Below are 23,153 nucleotides of genomic sequence, written 5' to 3'. Positions count from 1 at the left end.
GCCTCCGCTCCGTTATTTCACCGGTGCCATTTCCTTCCCTGCACTACAACGCCAAGCACACCTCCTCCATTTATCTACACTGCCCTGAGGCCTGCTCCACCTGTGGGGAGCCGTTCCATCTCAAGCTGCCCTATCATCTGCCTCAGAGGACTGTTGCAGCGCTGGTGATCCTCACCAGACACCACAGGTGGCATCACGAATAAACCTAAAAACCCCATATAAAAGTATTCCCCCATTTCACTGACCGCCCTGGGTCATGGACCGGGCCAGCCACCGTGATATCCCCCGGCAATCAGAGGCCCAGCTGCCGAGTACCCCACGGCCCAGGTGGCGCGTCACTACCTCCGCCTTTGTGCAAGTAGGAACAGGAGGAGCACTGCCAGAGCCCTGCAAAATGACCTCCAGCAGGCCACAAATGTGCATGAGTCTGCACAAACGGTTAGAAACCGACTCCATGAGGGTGTTATGAGGGCCAGATGCCCACAGATGGGGATTGTGCTCACAGCCCAACACTGTGCAGGACGCTTGGCGCCCTGTGCTCTTCACAGATGAAAGCAGGTTCACACTGAGCACATGTGACAGACGTGACAGAGTCTGGAGACGCTGTGGAGAGCGATCTGCTGCCTGCAACATCCTTCAGCATGACCGGTTTGGCAGTGGGTCAGTAATGGTGTGGGGTGGCATTTCTTTGGAGGGCCCCACAGCCCTCCATGTGCTCGCCAGAGGTAGCCTGACTGCCTTTAGGTACCGAGATGAGATCCTCAGACCCCTTGTGAGACCATATGCTGGTGCGGTTGGCCCTGGGTTCCTCCTAATGCAGGACAATGCCAGACCTCATGTGGCTGGAGTGTGTCAGCATTTCCTGCAAGATGAAGACATTGAAGCTATGGACTGGCCTGCCCGTTCCCCAGACCTGAATCCAATTGAGCACATCTGGGACATCATGTCTCGCTCCATCCACCAACGTCACGTTGCACCACAGACTGTTCAGGAGTAGGCGGATGCTTTAGTCCAGGTCTGGGAGGAGATCCCACAGGAGACCATCCGCAACCTCATCAGGAGCATGCCCAGGCGTTGTAGGGAGGTCATACAGGCACGTGGAGGCCACACACAGTACTGAGCCTTATTTTGACTTGTTTTAAGGACATTACATCAAAGTTGGATCAGCCTGTAGTGTGTTTTTCCACTTTAATTTTGGGGGTGACTCCAAATCCAGGCCTCCATTGGTTAATAAATTTGATTTCCATTGATGATTTTTGTGTGATTTTATTGCCAGCACATTCCACTTTGTACAGAACAAAGTATTCAATGAGAATATTTCATTCATTCAGATCTAGGATGTGTTATTTGAGTGTTCCCTTTATTTTTTTGAGCAGTGTATATATATATATATATATATATATATATATATATATATATATATATATAATATATATATATATATACAGTTGAAACCAGAAGTTTACATACTATATAATATCAATATTTCAATATCTGACATGAAATCAGAATAAACCTTTCCCGTTTTAGGTCAATTAGGATTACCATAATTTTTAATATTTGCCACATACCAGAATAATGAGAGAGAGAGAGAATGTTTTAAGCCATTTTTATTACTTACTGCAAAGTCAAAAGTTTACATACATTTCATTAGTATTTGGTACCATTGCCCTTAAACTGAATGACTTGGGTCAAACGTTTGGGATATCCTTCCACAAGCTTCTCACAATAGTTGGTTGGATTTTGGGCCCGTTCCTCCTGACAAAACTAGTGTAACTGATCCAGGTTTGTAGTCGTCTTGCTCGCACCTGCCTTTTCAGCTTTGCCCATAAATTTTCAATAGGATTGAGATCAGTGCTTTGTGATGGCCGCTCCAAAACATTGACTTTGTTATCCTTAAGCCACTTTGTTACCAGTTTGGCAGTATGCTTTGGGTCACTGTCTATTTGGAAGACCCATTTCCGCCCAAGCTTTAACTTCCTGGCTAATGTCTTAAGGTGTCGTTTCAGTGTTGCCACATAATCTTCTTTTCTCATGATGCCATCTATTTTGTGTAGTGCACCAGTCCCTCCTGCAGCAAAACAACCCCCCAACATGATGCTGCCAATCCCATGTTTCACAGTTGGGATGGTGTTCTTAGGCTTCCAAGCTTCTCCCTTTTTCCTCCAAAAGTAACGATGGTCATTATGCCCAAAAAGTTAATTTTAGTGTCATCAGACCACAGGACATGTGTCCAAAAATTAAGGTCTTTGTTCATGTGTGCATTTGCAAACATTAATCTGGCTTTTCTATGTTTCTTTTGGAGTAATGGCTTCTTCATGGCAGAGTGGCCTTTCAGCCCATGTTGATACAGTACTCGTTTCACTGTGGTTATTGACATAATCTTACCAGCTTCTACCATCAACTTCACAAGTTCTTTTGCTTTTGTTCTTGGGTTGATATGCATATGTCGGACCGAAGCACCCTCATCTCTGGGACACAGAACCCGTCTCCTTCCTGAGCGGTATGATGGCTGGGCATTCCCATCTTGTTTGTACTTGTGTATAATTGTTTGTAAAGACAAGGCACCTTCAGGTATCTTGAAATTGTACCCAAGGATGAGCCAGACTTGTGCAAGTCCACAATTCTTTTCCTGATATCTTGGCTGATTTCTTTAGACTTTCCAATGATGCTACACAAAGAAGCAGTGTGTTTCAGGTGTGCATTAAAATACATTCACAGGTGTTTCTCTAATGAACTCAGATGTTGCCAAAAAAAGCTTCCAAACACATGACATCATGATATGGGCAGTCCAGAATTGTTTAAAGGCATAGTAATCTTAGTGTATGTAAATTTTTGACTTTGCAGTAAGTAATAAAAATGCCTTAAAACATTCTCTTTCTCTCATTATTCTGGCATTTGGCAAATATTAAAAATGATGGTAATCCTAACTGACCTAAAACGGGAAAGGTTGATTCTGATGTCATGTCAGATATTGAGAAAAACATGAATATGTGTCTTTTTATATAACGTATGTAAACTTCTGTTTTCAACTGTGTGTGTGTGTGTATATATATATATATATATATATATATATATATATATATATCTATATATATACATATATTTATTATTATATAAAATACAAGTAAAACCGTGATTACTACAATGCTGGTAGAATCACATGGGGTGGCATTTTTTGGCTGCAGTGTGGTGCTTCTTCCTTCTTTGTCACCTAACCCTTGTGATTGCTGTCTATTCGCTGGGAAGGCGCCTGTGCACAAGTTCCCTGCTGCAAAACACTACACTGATGGCAGGGAGAAGAGCGCAAAGAGGAAACAGCGGAGGCGCGGGATCCGTCCGGGAACTGCGCGTCACAGGGCCCTGTGACATGCACGGGAGGTGGGGTGAGTATGGAAATAGGTCTAGTAGGCGGGGATTTCTAGGCATCGGGGGGAAGCGAAGCTTAGCAGAAATAATTTAATAAAAAAGCTATTACGCAGCAACCAGACCGCTAATATGGGCCATACAGGTAAGTATAGATTCACATTTTTAGCACCTGTATGCCCATATTAGCAGTCTGAAAAGTCCCAGGGGGTGACAGATTCCCTTTAAACTTTATTTTCCATAGCCCAGTAAATATAGGTGCCCTCACTATTGTTTAGCTTGCAGTCAGGGGTGTACATAGAAATCATGGGGCCCCATAGCAGAAATTCTAATTGGGCCCCCCTTCCCCACCCCCCCCAAAAAAAGAAAAAAACAAAAATTAAATTGTCGGGGTCACAGAAGAGCAGATCTCACAACTTTCCATTCTCTACATAGTAATTTCCCTCCTGCTGAAGTCCAAGATTCCTCTTTCATTGCCCCCATAAAAGGTATGATGCCAACAAAAGTGCCCCCCCAAACACAGTATGATACCCCATGGTGAATTCCTCCACATGCACAGTATAATGACCCTACTGTACGCCACCTCAACTCCCAAGGCAAAGTATGGTGACCCCAACACAGCCCTCCATGCACATTAAAGGGCCTACATACGGTATAATGGCTGCACTAGCCCTCCAAACAGTAAGATGGCCCCCACACAAACCTTCACACTGTATAATTACTTGCACACAGTATAATGGCCCCACATAACCCTCCAAATATTATAATGGCCCCACATAGCCTTCCATATAGTATAATGCACTCCCCATGGTCCTCCATGCAATATATCTCTATATATATATATATATATACACACATGTATAATATATTCATGCACATACGTATATGTAGAAAGACATAAGGTATATACACAGACATATATGTAAAGTGAGATCTCTCTATATTATATACTGTATGTATACTAATATATATATATGTATGTATATATATATATATATATATATATATATATACTATGAAATCTATCAGGATGAGGAAAAGATGAAAGCTTTATTACTATGGCTGTGCAGTGCTTGGTGTTGGTGTTTGTGACACTGCACTGATGTGATCTCTCACTCTCCTCATAGTGTTTGCCCTGTGTGTTTGGGTGCGGTTGTGAGTGGGGCTGATAGGTGCTGGTTTACAGGCCACTGCAATGCATGATGCAGCTTGTAGTAAAAGAACACATGAAGTCAGGAGAAAAGAAGTTGCAGCAACAATGAAATTCTGCTAGAGCACGATAAAAGGTAATATTGCTAAAATAACAAGAGACACATAACAGCAATAGTTCTGAAAAAAAAAAACAGTTATGGAACTGAACATCCTCTTTAACCCCTTTACCCCATAAAGGAGTAATGACCAGGCCAATAATGACCAGGCGAAATTTTACAATTCTGACCAGTGTCACTTTATGAGGTAATTACTCTGGAACGCTTCAACGGATCCCCCTGATTCTGAGATTGTTTTTTCGCGACATTTTGTACTTCATGATAGTGGTAAAAATTTATTTGATATGACTGGCATGAATTTGTGAAAAGAATCGGAATTTTGTCTAAAATTTTGAAAATTTTGCAATTTTCAAACTTTAAATTTTCATGCCCTTAAATCAGAGAGATATATCATACAAAATAGTTAATAAATAACATTTCCCACATGTCTACTTTATATCAGCACAATTTTGGATCCAAATTTTTTTTTGTTAGGAAGTTATAAGGGTTAAAAGTTGACCAGCAATATCTAATTTTTCCAACAAAATTTACAAAACCATTTTTTTAGGGACCACATCATATTTGAAGTGACCTTGAGGGGCATTTATGACAGAAAATACCCAAAAGTGACACCATTCTAAAAACTGCACCCCTCAAGGTGCTCAAAACCACATTCAAGAAGTTTATTAACTCTTCAGGTGCTTCACAAGTATTTTTGATACGTGGAAGAAAACATTTAACTTTTTTTTCACAAAAATTTAACTTTAGACCCACATTTTTTTCATTTTCGCAAGGGTAACAGGAAAAAATGAACCCTAAAATTTGTTGTACAATTTCTCCTGAACACATCGATACCCGATATGTGGGGGAAAACCAATGTTTGGGCGCACGGCATGGCTTGGAAGGGTAGGAGCACCATTTGGCTTTTTGAAAATAAAATTTGCTTGAATAATTTAGCGGATGCCATGCGCGTTTGAAGAGTCCTTGATGTGCCTAAACAGTGGAAACCCCCCACAAGTAACACCATTTTGGAAACTAGATCCTCAGGGAACTTATCTAGATGTGTGGTGAGCACCTTGAACCCCCAGGTGCTGCACAGAAGTTTATAACATTGAGTGGTAAAAATACAATCTTGACATTTTTCCTACCAAAATGTTTTTCAGACCCAAATTTTGCATTTTCATAAGGGTAACAGGAGAAATTGCACCATACCATTTGTTGAGCAATTTCTCCTGAGTAAGTCAATACCCCATTTTGGGAACTAGACCCCTCAAGGAATTTATTTAGATGTGTGGTGAGCACCTTGAACCCACAGGTGCATCACAGAATTTTACAATCTGTAAAAATGAAAAAAATATATTTTTCCACTAAAATGTTGTTTTAGCCCCAATTTTTCTTTCATTTTCACAAGGATAGCAGAAGAAAATGGACCCCAAAATTTGTTGTGCAATTTTTCCTATGTACGCTGATACCTCATCTGTGGTTGAAAACTAATTTTGATGCACAATTCAAAGCTCAGAAGGGAAGAAGCACCATATTGTAGTTCAGATTTTGCTGGAATGGTTTGAGGGTGCATGTCACATTGGCAGAGCCCCTGAGGTACCAGAACAACAGACTCCCCCATAAGAGACCCCATTTTACAAACTACACCTCTCAATGAATTCATATAGGGGTGCAGTGAGCATATTTACACCACAGGTGGATCACAGAATTTTATACCATTGAGCACTGAAGAATAAAATAATTACATTTTACCACCAAAATTTTGTTTTAGCCCCATATTTTACATTTTCACACTGGGAAATGGATAAAAATGGCACTAAAATGTGTCCCACAATTTCTGCTGAATGTAGAAATACCCCATATGTGTCTGTACAGTATTGCTTAGCCATACGGCTGTGGATTGAGTTGAAGCTTTTCTTGGGAACATTTTACATAACATTTTGGATCACATTTATCCTTCGCTTTATGCTGAGCACTCATATCGGGGTTCCCATCTAAATCTCCAAGTGATGTGATTCAGGTGAACCCCTGAGGGATCCATTCACTATAATGAGGCAACAGAGTTACTATGGACTTCGTCTGGCCTCTGTTCAGAGTTGCCCTTTTCAAAAGTGCACAAAACTGTGGGCAACGGCACTTTTATGCATGCCTAATAAAATGACGGATGCCGACAGATCATAGGCCAGACAGCGTCCACAGTGCCTCCATCTGCCTCATTAATGGGAATCTACCGCTGGGGGTTCTGTCTGAATCACATATTTCAGAGATTTACACGGAAACCTCGGTGTAAGCGCTCAGCACAGAGCACAGAATAAATGTGAGCCAAGCCTTACTGTAATCGTTGGGAGGCATAATGAACATATCAACAACAGGTGAAGAATTGGTTTTATTTATTTTTACCTCGTGCGGTATAATTGATTAGGTGACTTTATTCTTCGGGGCGGTGCGATTAAAGTGATACCAGATTCATAGCGGGTTTTTATGTTTGGCTGCTGTCACATACTAAAAGACGCTTTTTATTGCAAAAACAAATTTTTGCATCGCCATATTTTGAGAGCTATAATTTTTCCATATTTTGTCCGACAGAGCCATGTGACAGCTTGTTTTTTGCGGGACAACTTGACGTTTTTATTAGTACCATTTTCGGGTACGTGACATTTTTTGATCGCTTTCTATTCTGATTTTTGGGAGGCAGAATGAACAAAAACCAGCAATTCAGGATTATTTTTTTATGTAGTTTCGCGTGTGGTAAAATTGATAAGGCAGCTTTATTCTTCGGGTCATTACGATTACAGTGGTACCACATTTATAGCTTTTTTTTATGTTTTCGCGCTTTTATAAACTATATTATAGAAAGAATTATTATTTTTGCATCTTTTTATTTTTGAATCAGCTGACACTCGGCGGCGATCGTGCGCGCACAGCCTGTGTGCGTGCAAAATCGTGGAGACATATCCATGCATCCCTGATCAATAAGTACCAGGCCACAGGGACGTATGAATATGTCTCACGTCAGAAAGGGGTTAATGACATTGGCTCTATGTTTGGGGTTGTTGTCCTGGAGCCGAACAAATTTGGAGCCAGACACCTCATCGATGGTATTGCATGATTGATTGATAAGTATCTGCCTGTATTTCTCAGCATTGAGGACACTATGTAATGGGAATCGTTGAGGAATATAGATGTAATATTCGGCCGAGGAAACTTAGAGCAGCAGATGAAAAACACATGATGATTACTTCTCTTTGAAATTTAAGGATGTCCAGCAGTGCCATCAGCTCAGAACTGTCAGCAACAAGTGGGTACCAGGTAAACTTAACTACTATTCAAGGCCTGAAGTGGTCTTTATGGAATAATTGCAGGTAAAACTTACCTTTGATATGGAAACAAGGCCAAATTACTTAACTATACACAAAAACAATGGAACTGGGCTGCAGAAAAATGGCAATAGGTACTGTGGACTGATGAGTCAAAATGTGAAATATTTAGCTGTAACAGAAGGCAGTTTGTTTGCTGGAGGGCTGGAAAGTAATGAGTTTCTGCAGGTAACAGTGTAGGATTCTTGCAAATTTGTGGCTGTATTTCAGCAAATAGAGCAGAAGATTTAATCAGGATTAATGGTGTCCTCAATGCTGAGAAATACTTATCCATCATGCACTACCATTAGGGAGACATTTGATTGGCTCCAAATATATTCTGCAGCAGGACAATGACCCAAAACATTCAGCCAATGTCATTAAGAATTACAGTACAGACCAAAAGTTTGGACACGCCTTCTCATTTAAAGATTTTTGTGTATTTTCTTGACTATGAATATTGTACATTCACACTGAAGGCATCAAAACTATGAATTAACACATGTGGAATTATATACTTAACAAAAAAGTGTGAAACAACTGAAAATATGTCTTATATTCTAGGTTCTTCAAAGTAGCCACCTTTTGCTTTGATGACTGCTTTGCACACGCTTGGCATTCTCTTGATGAACTTCAAGTGGTAGTCACCGGAAATGGTCTTCCAACAATCTTGAAGGAGTTCCCAGAGATGCTTAGCACTTGTTGGCCCTTTTGCCTTCACTCTGCGGTCCAGCTCACCCCAAACCATCTCGATTGGGTTCAGGTCTGGTGACTGTGGAAGCCAGGTCATCCGGCGTAGCACCCCATCACTCTCGTTCTTGGTCAAATAGCCCTTACACAGCCTGGAGGTGTGTTTGGGGTCATTGTCCTGTTGAAAAATAAATGATGGTCCAACTAAACGCAAACCGGATGGAATAGCATGCCGCTGCAAGATGCTGTGGTAACCATGCTGGTTCAGTATGCCTTCAATTTTGAATAAATCCCCAACAGTGTCACCAGCAAAGCACCCCCACACCATCACACCTCCTCCTCCATGCTTCAGGTGGGAACCAGGCATGTAGAGTCCATCCGTTTATATTTTCTGCGTCGCACAAAGACACGGTTGTTGGAACCAAAGATCTCAAATTTGGACTCAAAAGGCCAAAGCACAGATTTCCACTGGTCTAATGTCCATTCCTTGTGTTCTTTAGCCCAAACAAGTCTCTTCTGCTTGTTGCCTGTCCTTAGCAGTGGTTTCCTAGCAGCTATTTTACCATGAAGGCCTGCTGCACAAAGTCTCCTCTTAACAGTTGTTGAAGAGATGTGTCTGCTGCTAGAACTCTGTGTGGCATTAACCTGGTCTCTAATCTGAGCTGCTGTTAACCTGCGATTTCTGAGGCTGGTGACTAGGATAAACTTATCCTCAGAAGCAGAGGTGACTCTTGGTCTTCCTTTCCTGGGGTGGTCCTCATGTCAGCCAGTTTCTTTGTAGCGTTTGATGGTTTTTGCAACTGCACTTGGGAACACTTTCAAAGTTTGCCCAATTTTTTGGATTTACTGACCTTCATTTCTTAAACTAATGATGGCCACTCGTTTTTCTTTACTTAGCTGCTATTTTCTTGCCATAATACAAATTCTAACAGTCTATTCAGTAGGACTATCAGCTGTGTATCCACCTGACTTCTGCACAACACAACTGATGGTCCCAACCCCATTTATAAGGCAAGAAATCCCACTTATTAAACCAGACAGGGCACACCTTCGAAGTGAAAACCATTTCCGGTGACAACCTCTTGAAGCTCATCAAGAGAATGCCAAGAGTGTGCAAAGCAGTCATCAAAGCAAAAGGTGGCTACTTTGAAGAACCTAGAATATAAGATATATTTTCAGTTGTTTCACACTTTTTTGTTAAGTATATAATTCCACATGTGTTAATTCATAGTTTTGATGCCTTCAGTGTGAATGTACAATTTTCATAGTCAAGAAAATACACAAAAATCTTTAAATGAGAAGGTGTGTCCAAACTTTTGGTCTGTACTGTATGTTCAGCATAAGGAAGAACAAAGAACTCCTTGTTAGTGATGATGTGGCCCCCACAAAGCCATGATCTTAACATCATGGAGTCTGTCTGGGATTACACGACAAGACAGAAGGATTTGAGCAAGCCTACATCCACAGATCTGTGGTTAGTTCTCCAAGATGTTTAGAACAACCTCCCTGCTGAATTTGTTCAAAATCTGTGTGCAAGTGTACCTAGAAGAATTGATACTTTGATTTTTGTTTTGAAGGCAAAGGGTAGTCACACCAAATATTGATTTGATTTAGATATTCACTTTTCATTTTGCTAATTGATAAAAATAAGCTATTAAATGGAATCTGTCACCAGGTTTTTGCTACCTCATCTCAGAGCAGCATAATGTAGGAAAAGAGACCTTGATTCCAATGATGTATCACTTAGATTACTGGGTGCAGATTTAGCATCAAGCAGAGCTGAGAAAGCTAAACCCGCCCACACCAGGCTCTGTATGTACATAGTCTATAGACAGTGAGCTGCTTATCACAGGAGGGGGCAGAGTCGGACCAGTGCTCGCGTGCCAGCTAGTCACAGCAGTGATAAAGTCCTGGTGATAAAACCTTCATAGTAAGTAAACAACAGCAAACAGCCTGACATGTGACATATCGCTGAATTCAGTGTTTTAACCCCTACCTCATGCTGTCCTTACATAGCAAAAACTTGCTGACAGATTCCCTTTAACTCTTTTATTTTTTAACAGCATTCTTACTTTACAGCATTTTTTCCACACCTGCCTAGAACTTTTGCACAGTACTATACATAAAATAACATAAGCAGTGAATAAGTCTACATTTAGTGATCTCGTTACAGCCTATATTCTAGTCCAGTGCTGCATTTACAATTTGTCTTATGATGGCTATACAACTCTTTTAATTTGCAATAATCTTGAGAGCATTGCATTTTTCAAAGTTCATTATTCTTACATCAGATTAATGAGCATTTCTGGTGTAAAGACTTGTCTTATCAGCAAGTAAGAAATCAGAGTAATCTGTGTGCTACCATTATGCCAGCAGAGAAATAACCTAGAACTATATAAAAGCTTGACAGCCAGCAGAAGTCTGAATTCAGCTCTGAGTGAAAATACACTATAGTAGAAACTGTGGACACAGATATAAGGTGAAGCTTCTGGTTTCCAATGTGGCACAAGGGCCTTTGGGTCCCTCTAGGCAACAAGGTTTGGGTCCACTTGCTTCATCTACATCCCCTATAGTTACTCCTTTTGGGGTAAAGCGGTAAAGATATCCAGTAATTTGTTTAATTAAAATTATTTTAATCACATAAGTACCGTAACTATTTAGCTCAAATAGACATTGTTCAATACTAATGTATACTATTATTATAAATACTGGTCATGTGACATGTCGATTCCTCTGTTACTGGCTCTTAAGGTCTATTTCTGCTATAAGCACTTTTTATTCTGCAAATATTTGGAAACTGAAGGCTGAGTAAATGATCATGAATTACACCTGGGACATATGTGCAAATGTCAGATTCAGATTAATTATTTTCCTGAGCTCTGCTTCTAATCATTAGCACTAATTTATGCAGCATATGGATCAATGGCCCCTTTGGACAGATGAACACCATATTGCCAGATGCACTAACTTTTAGCACATGACTAAAATTGACTTGGAGGATGGCTGAAGTAAAATGACATAGTGCCATGGTAGCTTATTACGGCTCTTGCCCAGATCAGCATTTTTACCAAAGTAATATTTATTTCAGTCATTTGTTAACATAATCCCACTTTGAAAGACACTGAGACTTAAATAAGCACTCCCATCAAAGTTTTTATCTTTATATTTTGCACTCATCATATTATATAGCACTGTGTACTTACAATTACTCATTTTGCATTTCTACCCAGGTAATTCTTCTATTTTACATTAGGTCTATGATATCACGGATTAAAAACCGACTAGCTGAATGCCTCTAACCTCTATGTAGAAACAGGAGGTCAATTTTCCCTGCATGAGTAATGAGTCACTGCAATAGTCAATGGCAGGGGGGAGGAGGGAGGAGGGAGCAGCTGGATCAGGAGTTGAATAGGGGAATGATTTAAGCAGGGAAAAGAGACTTACTGTTTCTACAAAGAGCAGAGAAATGAGAACAATTAACTGGGTTGAAGGGCAAAATGAGCAATTGTAAGTACACAGTGCTACAGTCCTGCTCATTGTTATTGGCACCCCTTCATTTTTTCATAGACTGCACAATATCTTTATAAATAAATGGAAATGTACCAAAGTTATATCCTCAGGATTTTTTAATTAGTGGTCCAAAGTAACACAACAATAAAACATTGTTTTTCAACTTCCATGTTGCAATTTCAAAGAAAAAAACAGAATAAACAGCATGTGCAGCAATAAAGGCACCCTAATTAATACTTGTTGCACACCCTTTGACATTGATGACAGACAGCCTCCAGATGTTTATTGGAGCCATCTATAAGCTTCTTGTACTTGTCAGCTGGCATTTTCCCCCACTCTTCCTTTGCAGTCTGTTCAAGCTCTTGAATGTTTTTGCCGGGTTTTTTTTCCCAATGGCAGATTTCAGCTCACCCTAAAGATTGCCAATGGGATTGAGGTCAGGACTCATTGCTGGCCGTTTTAAAACAGTCCATTTTTTCTTTTTCAAACATTTCTGTGTACTTTTGGATGTGTGCTTTGGGTCATTGTCTTGCTGGAGGATGCATGATTTTTGACTCAAACCAAGTTTTCTTACACTGGGTAGGACATTTCTCTCTAAAATCTCTTGATAATTCTCTGATTTCATGATTCCTGTGATACCATCAAGGCCTCCAGTACCAGAAGCAGCAAAGCAACCTCACAGCATTATGGATCCTCTACCATGTTTAACTGTTGGTAAGGTGTTCTTATCCTTATACGCTTCATTGCATCGTCTGTAAACAAACTGTTGTTTTGCATTGCCAAAAAGCTCTATTTTTGTTTCATCTGTCCACAGAACATTTTCCATGAAGGATTGAGGTTTGTCAAGGTACTCTTTGGCAAAGATCAGTTGTTCCTTTTTATGTCTTTTCTTCAGCAATGGTTTTTACCATGGCCTTCGCCCATAAGGCTCTGCTTGGGTTTAGTGTGCGGCGCATGATACTTGTTGAAACCATTCGCACCAACCTTCGAAGACATCTCTTGTCAATTTTCCTCTTTCCCCCATGTCCATGCTTGGCAAACTTCTTAATAACATTGCGCACTTTTGAAACTGGGATAGCAAAGTCTTTGGAGATGGCCTTATACCCTTTGGAAGTCTTGTGTTTGCTATTAATAGCAGTTCTGATGTCCTCAGACAGCTCCTTTGTCTTCACCATTGTAACAAAGGAACAGAGCCTACCATGTGGCTTTTTAAAAAAGTGAAGTCATCATTCATTGGCTAATTCATGTCACATGGGCATCGACAATTAATCACAGGTGAATATCTTTTGTGATTTACCACAGGCGAGTCAAAATGTGTTTCCATACTAAATTAACGTAAAGGGTGCCAATACCAGTGACACAGCAAGCTTTAGGTTTTTCTATTTTTCCCTCCCATTGTTTTTTGTTTTACATTATTGTTTATCATTTGCTCTTTTGTATTTAACACGAGTGCTCTATACAAAAAAACTTTCACTTGATTCATTTTTTTCAGGAGATATTCCACATTATGTACTTAAACTTCATGGGTGCCAATAACGATGAGCAGGACTGTATATAATATGATGACTGCAATATATTAAGAAGATAAAAACTTTGATGTGAGTGCTTTTTTAATGAGAATTATTATTTATTCCATTAGCATAGCTAATATGTGGTTATTAGACATCTCTGGTTATAGGCAATATAGTTTTAAATACAACACATTTCTAAAGCAACTCATTCTATATACTTGCCTCCTTAGACAAGGAGTACATGGGAAAGATTTGTCATCTTAACTTTAAAAGTTAAGGTTCAAGATACAGTGGAATAAAGAGAATTTGTTGTCTAATGGCAAATTGCAAGTTATGACTATATGGTCCAATTGTATCTATCTTGTAGGGTGCCCCAACTATTATATACCAATTATTGTTCTTTTCTGTGGTAGTGAGAATGTGGCATCAAGACCTGAGTGCTAATGCAACGTCTGCCACAGCTTAGAAATTTTTTGTTTAGCATGATGCAGGAGAATGGTAAAAGCCAATTAATTTATTCATACATACTGAAAGTTCCTGTTCAATTAGATTAATTTTATATGTTATCTGTAAAATGGTGTTCAAACATGCAAGATGCACAATCTAAATGCTGAAATACACTAAAATTAGAAAAACCAGTGGGGTACAAAGAGTCCTGGGAGGGATTCTACAATACATACCAAAAGGGGAGATTTAGTGGGAGGGTTATTTGGTGGGGGGTCTCCCCTTTTGGTATGTATACTAAAATTAAGCTTAAAAGGGAGAAATAGCCACAGTTAGTCTAACTTTTTGAGACTGCACACTATGCCAGTATATTTTTATCTCTAACAAAAAGCATTGGACAATGCCATATTTTATATATACTGAAGTATATTGGATTATAACTGTGACAAATTTGGATCATAACAGTGAAGAAATCTACACTGCTCAAAAAAATAAAGGGAACACTTAAACAACAGAATATAACTCCAAGTAAATCAAACGTCTGTGAAATAAAACTGTTCACTTAGGAAGCAACACTGATTGACAATCAATTTCACATGCTGTTGTGCAAATGGAATAGACAATAAATGGAAATTATTGGCAATTAACAAGACACACTCAATAAAGGAGTGGTTCTGCAGGTGGGGACCACAGACCACATCTCAGTACCAATGCTTTCTGGCTGATGTTTTGGTCACTTTTGAATGTTGGTTGTGCTTTCACACTCGTGGTAGCATGAGACAGACTCTACAACCCACATCCTGCAAGATTGAAGCTATGGACTGGTTCGCCTGTTCCCAAGACCTGAATCCGATTGAGCACATCTGGGACATCATGTCTCGCTCCATCCACCAACGTCACGTTGCACCACAGACTGTCCAGGAGTTGGCGGATGCTTTAGTCCAGGTCTGGGAGGAAATCCCAGAGGAGACCATCCGCAACCTCATCAGGAGCATGCCCAGGCGTTGTAGGGAGGTCATACAGGCACGTGGAGGCCACACACAATACTGAGCCTCATTGTGACTTGTTTTAAGGACATTACATCAAAGTTAGATCAGCCTGTAGTGTGTTTTTCCACTTTAATTTTGGGGGTGACTCTAAATCCAGGCCTCCATTGGTTAATAAATTTGTTTTCCATTGATGATTTTTGTGTGATTTTGTTGTCAGCACATTCAACTTTGTACAGAATAAAGTATTCAATGAGAATATTTCATTCATTCAGATCTAGGATGTGTTATTTGAGTGTTCCCTTTATTTTTTTGAGCAGTGTATAAGGGTCCCATTCTATGCTCGGTCACCCCCTTTTTATTCTGAACTAAGTCAGCTGCATCCATTTGTCTTCATATATCCAATTCCTATAGGAAAGAAGTGTGGCATGACACTTTGACCATTTTTCCTTTTATTGATAGCATTACAATGCTTTTCAATGCTTGTACAGAGCTCGAGGATTGCACAGGTCTTAGGGTCAAGACACCTGACACTTGAGATCTCTTAACATTGAATTTTCACAGACCAATAATTCAGTGGTGGTCCATGGAGGTACCACAGGGGCTAAATTATTATTAAGGTGCAAAATTTCAGCCAGCGACCCCACTGTCCAGTTCCTTGAGCAGTGCTGTAAAAAGTTGCATGCTTTTGGAGTGCCCACTGGATGGCCGGTAACCTGCACAAGTAAAGCAGCCAGGGGCTGCTTTGTCATCTTGGTTGCTGCCATCAGTACCTACATAAGAATGCAGCAGTGAGACAAGCTTGTCAGCAGCTGTCGTACTATGCATAGGCAGCGACCAAGATGACAAAGCTCTAAGGATAATGAAGACAACCCTCTGCATAGGCAGCAGCCGAGATGACAGAGGATGAGCAGCTGATAGAGTTAAGGCTAGGGATAGGTCAAGAGTTAGAGCTAGGGTTAGGTTTAGGTCTTGGTTGATAAAATAGTTATATAAAAAAAGAAAGTAATAAAAGGTAAAAGATTTAAAAGCAAAAAATATATATAATAGTAATGCATAACTCTTTTTAAAATATGTCAGATATTTGCAAAATAGTTGCCACTGGTGCTAGCAACTTATGCTATGGCATTACCAATAGTGACAACTTGCAGATCGTATCTTCACTGGTAGGCTAATAATATTCATTTCAATAAGGCCTCATTCATGCATGTGTGAATATCAGTCCATTAGGTTTAGTGATACAGAACATCATATTATGCACCATATTGTGGGCAGAATAGATTGTATGGATGCCATATTTTGCACTCTATTTCACATGAGAAGCAGCTGCTATATAGCTCTTGTGGGGAAATAGGTTGTATAAACTGTATCCAATGAAAAATACGTAATGTGCAGAAAAACATCCATATGGGCAAAGTTTCAAGCAAAACACAAAAGTGTGAATGAGTTAACAAAACTTTGATATCAGTAATGTTCCCATGAAAATGGCTGCCTCCACGTCTACTGCTTGAGGGCCAGATGGTGCTGCAAGTGACTTCATACATTTCCGTTCACTCTCTGATCTGTAACTTGGTGCCATTCATAACTTTGTATTTGTTGAAAGGCCAATTAGTAGATCATTTTTAATAAACCAACTGCCATAGTGCACAATAGCGGATGCTTCATCTAAATTCGACCCTACCGGGTGCTGCTAAGACCTGCCTGTATAGAGTGAGTCACATCCGGCCTGTGCCCACTTCCATTAGCGCCTACACAAACAGACATTTGTTGCTTATAAGTGATTATTTCTATGCATTCAAAAAATAATGAAATAATTATGAGACCTGCCTGTGTTAGCACCCTGCAATTTACCTGCCGCTCCTTCCATTGCTGTCATCATTGTATGCATGGCTCCCAGTATTCGCTGCTGCAGTACCTCCTATTGCTTTTTGTATTACTGTTGTTTTTCCCTTAATGTTGGTAAAATTACCCCTTAGATAATGTGCGTGTTGGATGGAATGAGCCAGAGCGAGTGTAGAAGCAATAAAAACAGATGAAGAGAGGAGGCAGACACATTAGTAGCAAGAAAAAGGCACAGCGGTCTGATCATGAGAATGGAGGAGGAGGAGGGTGGCTCCATCTTGTGCTGAACGCTTCTCACGCTGAAGCGAGGAACCATCAGACCTGTCACACAAATCCCAGATAGAAAATGTGCCGTTTCCATAGAAACAAGCATCAAATGAGGCCTGCCATAAAGCCAACACACCAGACCTCTCTGGGAATGACTATACCCTTGTGCTAGCTCCGGTACATCGCCTATACACACACGTAGGGAGATAGGTGGTGTGATTAATAGTTATGGATACTGGCAAAAAAACATCATTTCTGTCTGAGTGAGCGAATGTAGGGTCACTTATATGGTGACACGAGAAAAAAGTCACAGCAATTGTAATCTAATGTAACGGACATAAGAATAGACTGGTCTGAGACAGGGAAAGAAAGTCAATGTGTCTTTAGTTCTATTCGGACATACACAAAAACAAGATACATGGAGATGTTTTCATCGAGATAATCATTGTAAAGCACGTCTAGCACTAGTTAAGTACTATATACACAGTTGTTTGTATTCATGTATATATACATATACATATGCAGACATCAGTATATAACACACACATACAGCACTATATAACAACACACAAATCAGTATATAACACACACATACAGCACTATATAACACACACATCAGTATATAACACACACATACAGCACTATATAACACACACATCAGTATATAACACACACATACAGCACTATATAACACACACATCAGTATATAACACACACATATAGCACTATATAACACACACATCAGTATATAACACACACATATAGCACTATATAACACACACATCAGTATATAACACACACATACAGCACTATATAACACACACATCAGTATATAACACACACATACAGCACTATATAACACACACATACAGCACTATATAACACACACATCAGTATATAACACACACATACAGCACTATATAACACACACATCAGTATATAACACACACATCAGTATATAACACACACATACAGCACTATATAACACACAAATCAGAATATAACACACACATCAGTATATAACACACACATACAGCACTATATAACACACAAATCAGAATATAACACACACATCGGTATATAACACACACATACAGCACTATATAACACACACATCAGTATATAACACACACATACAGCACTATATAACACACACATCAGTATATAACACACACATACAGCACTATATAACACACAAATCAGAATATAACACACACATCGGTATATAACACACACATACAGCACTATATAACACACACATCAGTATATAACACACACATACAGCACTATATAACACACACATCAGTATATAACACACACATACAGCACTATATAACACACACATCAGTATATAACACACACATACAGCACTATATAACACACACATCAGTATATAACACACACATACAGCACTATATAACACACACATCAGTATATAACACACACATACAGCACTATATAACACACACATCAGTATATAACACACACATATAGCACTATATAACACACACATCAGTATATAACACACACATACAGCACTATATAACACACACATCAGTATATAACACACACATACAGCACTATATAACACACACATCAGTATATAACACACACATCAGTATATAACACACACATACAGCACTATATAACACACAAATCAGAATATAACACACACATCAGTATATAACACACACATACAGCAATATATAACACACAAATCGGTATATAACACACACATACAGCACTATATAACACACACATCAGTATATAACACACATACAGCACTATATAACACACACATCAGTATATAACACACACATACAGCACTATATAACACACACATCAGTATATAACACACACATACAGCACTATATAACACACAAATCAGAATATAACACACACATCGGTATATAACACACACATACAGCACTATATAACACACACATCAGTATATAACACACACATACAGCACTATATAACACACACATCAGTATATAACACACACATACAGCACTATATAACACACACATCAGTATATAACACACACATACAGCACTATATAACACACACATCAGTATATAACACACACATACAGCACTATATAACACACACATCAGTATATAACACACACATACAGCACTATATAACACACACATCAGTATATAACACACACATATAGCACTATATAACACACACATCAGTATATAACACACACATACAGCACTATATAACACACACATCAGTATATAACACACACATACAGCACTATATAACACACACATCAGTATATAACACACACATCAGTATATAACACACACATACAGCACTATATAACACACAAATCAGAATATAACACACACATCAGTATATAACACACACATACAGCAATATATAACACACAAATCGGTATATAACACACACATACAGCACTATATAACACACACATCAGTATATAACACACATACAGCACTATATAACACACACATCAGTATATAACACACACATACAGCACTATATAACACACACATCAGTATATAACACACACATACAGCACTATATAACACACACATCAATATATAACACACACATACAGCACTATATAACACACACATCAGTATATAACACACACATACAGCACTATATAACACACACATCAGTATATAACACACACAAACAGCACTATATAACACAAACATCAGTATATAACACACACATACAGCACTATATAACACACAAATCAGAATATAACACACACATCAGTATATAACACACACATACAGCACTATATAACACACATCAGTATATAACACACACATACAGCACTATATAACACACACATCAGTATATAACACACACATACAGCACTATATAACAACACACAAATCAGAATATAACACACACATCAGTATATAACAAACACAGCACTATATAACACACAAATCAGTATACAGTATATAACACACACACATCAGTATATAACACACACAAATCAGTATATAACATATACAAATCAGTATGTAACACACAAATCAGTATATAATACACACACATCAGTATAAAACACACACAAATCAGTATATAATACACACACATCAGTATATAATACACACACAAACGTCAGAATATAACACACACACATTAGTATATAAAAAAATCATCAGTATATAGCACATAAATCAGCATATAAAACACACAAACGTCAGTATAAAACACACATAAACATCAGTATATAACACATATAAATATCAGTATAAAACACGCACAAATCACTATATAACACACACACCAGTATGTAACACACACACTGTATATATATATATATATATATATATATATATATATATAATATATATATATATATATATATATAAAATTATTTTTTTTTCAATGGTCAGTGACTAATCTGGTATGTCTATATCCAATGAAAATCTTTGGAAATCGTATGAATATTCTCTTAGTTGCTTTACGTTCATGCGGCTCCTGTGAACTATTCAGCTTGGAATGAATGAGGCCTGCAACATGTGGCACCACATCATGTCACATACACAAGAATATTCAGCAGCAAATGACTAGATCGAATAACTGGTCAGGGAAAAAAACGACAAAAGAAATGAATGTATAGATGAAGAATTGATATTCCACTAATATATATTTACTAAAGAGGATGCATTCAGAATGATTATACAGTAAAAATCTTGGATTCTGCATAGGACTGACATGAGAAGATGTCTTACTTGGCATGAAGGTATTAAGATATTAATAATCATCATAATAATAGTAACATGATGAAATATACCGGTACATATAACCTGTGACCTGCCATCTTGGCCGGACACCAGCTTACAGTTCCATGCACATTTTGTGCCGTGACTACATGAGAGCAGGAATAGTCCTTATAGGCTTTCTACGGGAAATTGTTAACAATATAACATTGCGTTCTTAAATGAAGGGGAATGATAAAATAAGGAATTATTAAAAAATAACACTTCAGAATAAAAATACATTTTTTTTCATATGGAGGTTAATACTTTGCTTTCCAACAAAGCCACAATGTTTTCCTATGTGGACCACAGACACATCTCATATATTTTGCACATACTGATGGCACAGAAGTATAGGGGATGGGGCCAGATAGACATTGTATGGCCTCACCAATGGACATTTCTTTTGATGGTAAGTTAGTGATGTCCCAAATCTAATCAACCTTTCTAATATTTTTTGGTGTAGAGGATATTTACCTTTAGGATACTCTTTCCAGCTGCAGCCGCTCTTTGCCTTTTGCGCCTCACATAGGAATGATCTGTCAAATGTCTGGGCGGATGGGTAAAATGCTTTTCACCATCCAACCTTACATCTCCTGATGCCAAGTCCAGTCCTCCAGTGACACCCACACTGCCCTTTTTCCTTGGCACTGCAGACTGTATTCTCTCTCTCTTCTCTCTGGAAGATGTGAGTGGGATGCAGAAGCAGAGATGGAGGGGGGAGAGCAGGATGGGAGGAGGGGCTGCTTCTATCTACAAGCCCACTGATTTGCAATCATACACACAAACGCAGGGTAAAGGTAGGGGGCAGTGCCAACCAGTGGCAAGCAGTCACCACTGCATAACTGTGCCTGGACATAAAACATCTGATGCCAACCTGTGGCTTGGATTTTGGATGGCATACCTTGAAATATGACTATACACTACAGAAATGGCTGGTTGTGATAATTTTTATTACATTCCTCCTCTTCTTATCATGTGGCTGGTTTAGTTTATCCATGGTAGAAGATAAATCATATAAATATAAATAAAGCCTTGATTTCATCCAGTTATTTCATGAAAATCTGCAGCTCAAAATCCAAATAGCGTTGCTAAGGCCATAGAGCCTTGTAAATGTTATGCCACTGATCATTAAAGCGCCAGATTAAAATCTCATTACCATATTCCTTCTCATCAATCATATGCAGGTAGTTTCCTCCTAATCCCCTCACCCCAACCTCTCTGTGCCGACTGTTGCTAGGATACTAAGTGATAATTTGTGGGTGAGGGATGATACCAGATCTGTAGAAAGCTTGACATTGACAGACAGCAGGCTAACCAATTATTATCCTCATATGGATTTTCAACCCTCTGCTTTGCACCTGTGCATATCATCGTCTCGATGGCTCATGTGGCCTGCTGGATCAGTATAAAAAAGAAAATCTGTAATAGAAGGATTCTGGATACAATATTATGGTCCTCTGCATGGCAGATGATGAAAAGGTCATCTAATGAGATAGAGGGTCTCTAAGGAGAATAGTGAGCATCACTGAGAAGAGATCACAACTGATGCCAAAACTGATGCAAATATGTATCGGTTGTTACTAGGTTTTCTCAAGTGGCACGGAACAGTGGCTGGGTGCCGGATCAGAAAAATGCTGAACAAATATTGTGCTCTGGCTACCGGATCGGCACTTGTAGCTGTGCCAGAGAGTTAGAAAAGAAAGACCAGTTACAGTTATGGCCAAAAGTGTTGGCACCTTTGAAATTGTTCCAGAAAATGAAGTATTTCACACAAAACCCCAAAAATGGGCCAGACAAAAATGTTGTCACCTTTCCAAAATTACGGGTCAAAAAACTTTGTTTCAAGCATGTGATGCTTATTCACACTCACCTGTGGCAAGCAACAGGTGTAGGCAATATGAAAATCACACTTGAAACCAGATAAAAAGGGGAAAAGTTGACTCATTCTTTGCATTGTGTGTCTGTGTGTGCAGCACTAATATGGAGAACAGAAATAGGACAAGAGAACTGTCTGAGGACTTGAGAACCAAAAGTGTTGAAAAAAAGTCCATCTCCAGAGATCTTGATGTTTCTATGTCCATGGTGCGCAAGATAATCAAGAAGTTTACAATCCATGACACTGTAGCCAATCTCCCTGGATATGGACGGCAGAGAAAAATTGTTGAAA

The 23,153-nt window shown here is 39.0% G+C and overlaps 1 protein-coding gene across 1 annotated transcript in view; it reads right to left on the bottom strand.

The window, feature by feature from the left end:
• The window catches only part of LRRN2 (leucine rich repeat neuronal 2), a 66,664-nt gene extending 44,938 nt beyond the window's left edge, over positions 1–21,726 (bottom strand). Inside the window, exon 1 of the mRNA XM_073667031.1 lies at positions 21,461–21,726. The gene's annotated coding sequence lies outside the window, so the exon portion shown is untranslated. The remainder of the gene's footprint in view (positions 1–21,460) is intronic.
• Between the last annotated feature and the right edge of the window lie 1,427 nt (positions 21,727–23,153).

The sequence above is a fragment of the Phyllobates terribilis genome, unplaced genomic scaffold (genome assembly GCF_046119375.1).
Source record: "Phyllobates terribilis strain yellow unplaced genomic scaffold, ASM4611937v1 Scaffold_2__4_contigs__length_985480577, whole genome shotgun sequence".
NCBI lineage: Eukaryota > Metazoa > Chordata > Amphibia > Anura > Dendrobatidae > Phyllobates > Phyllobates terribilis.
The sequence above is the reverse complement of the archived record's forward strand: the minus strand, read 5'-3'. Positions and strand labels throughout refer to the sequence as shown.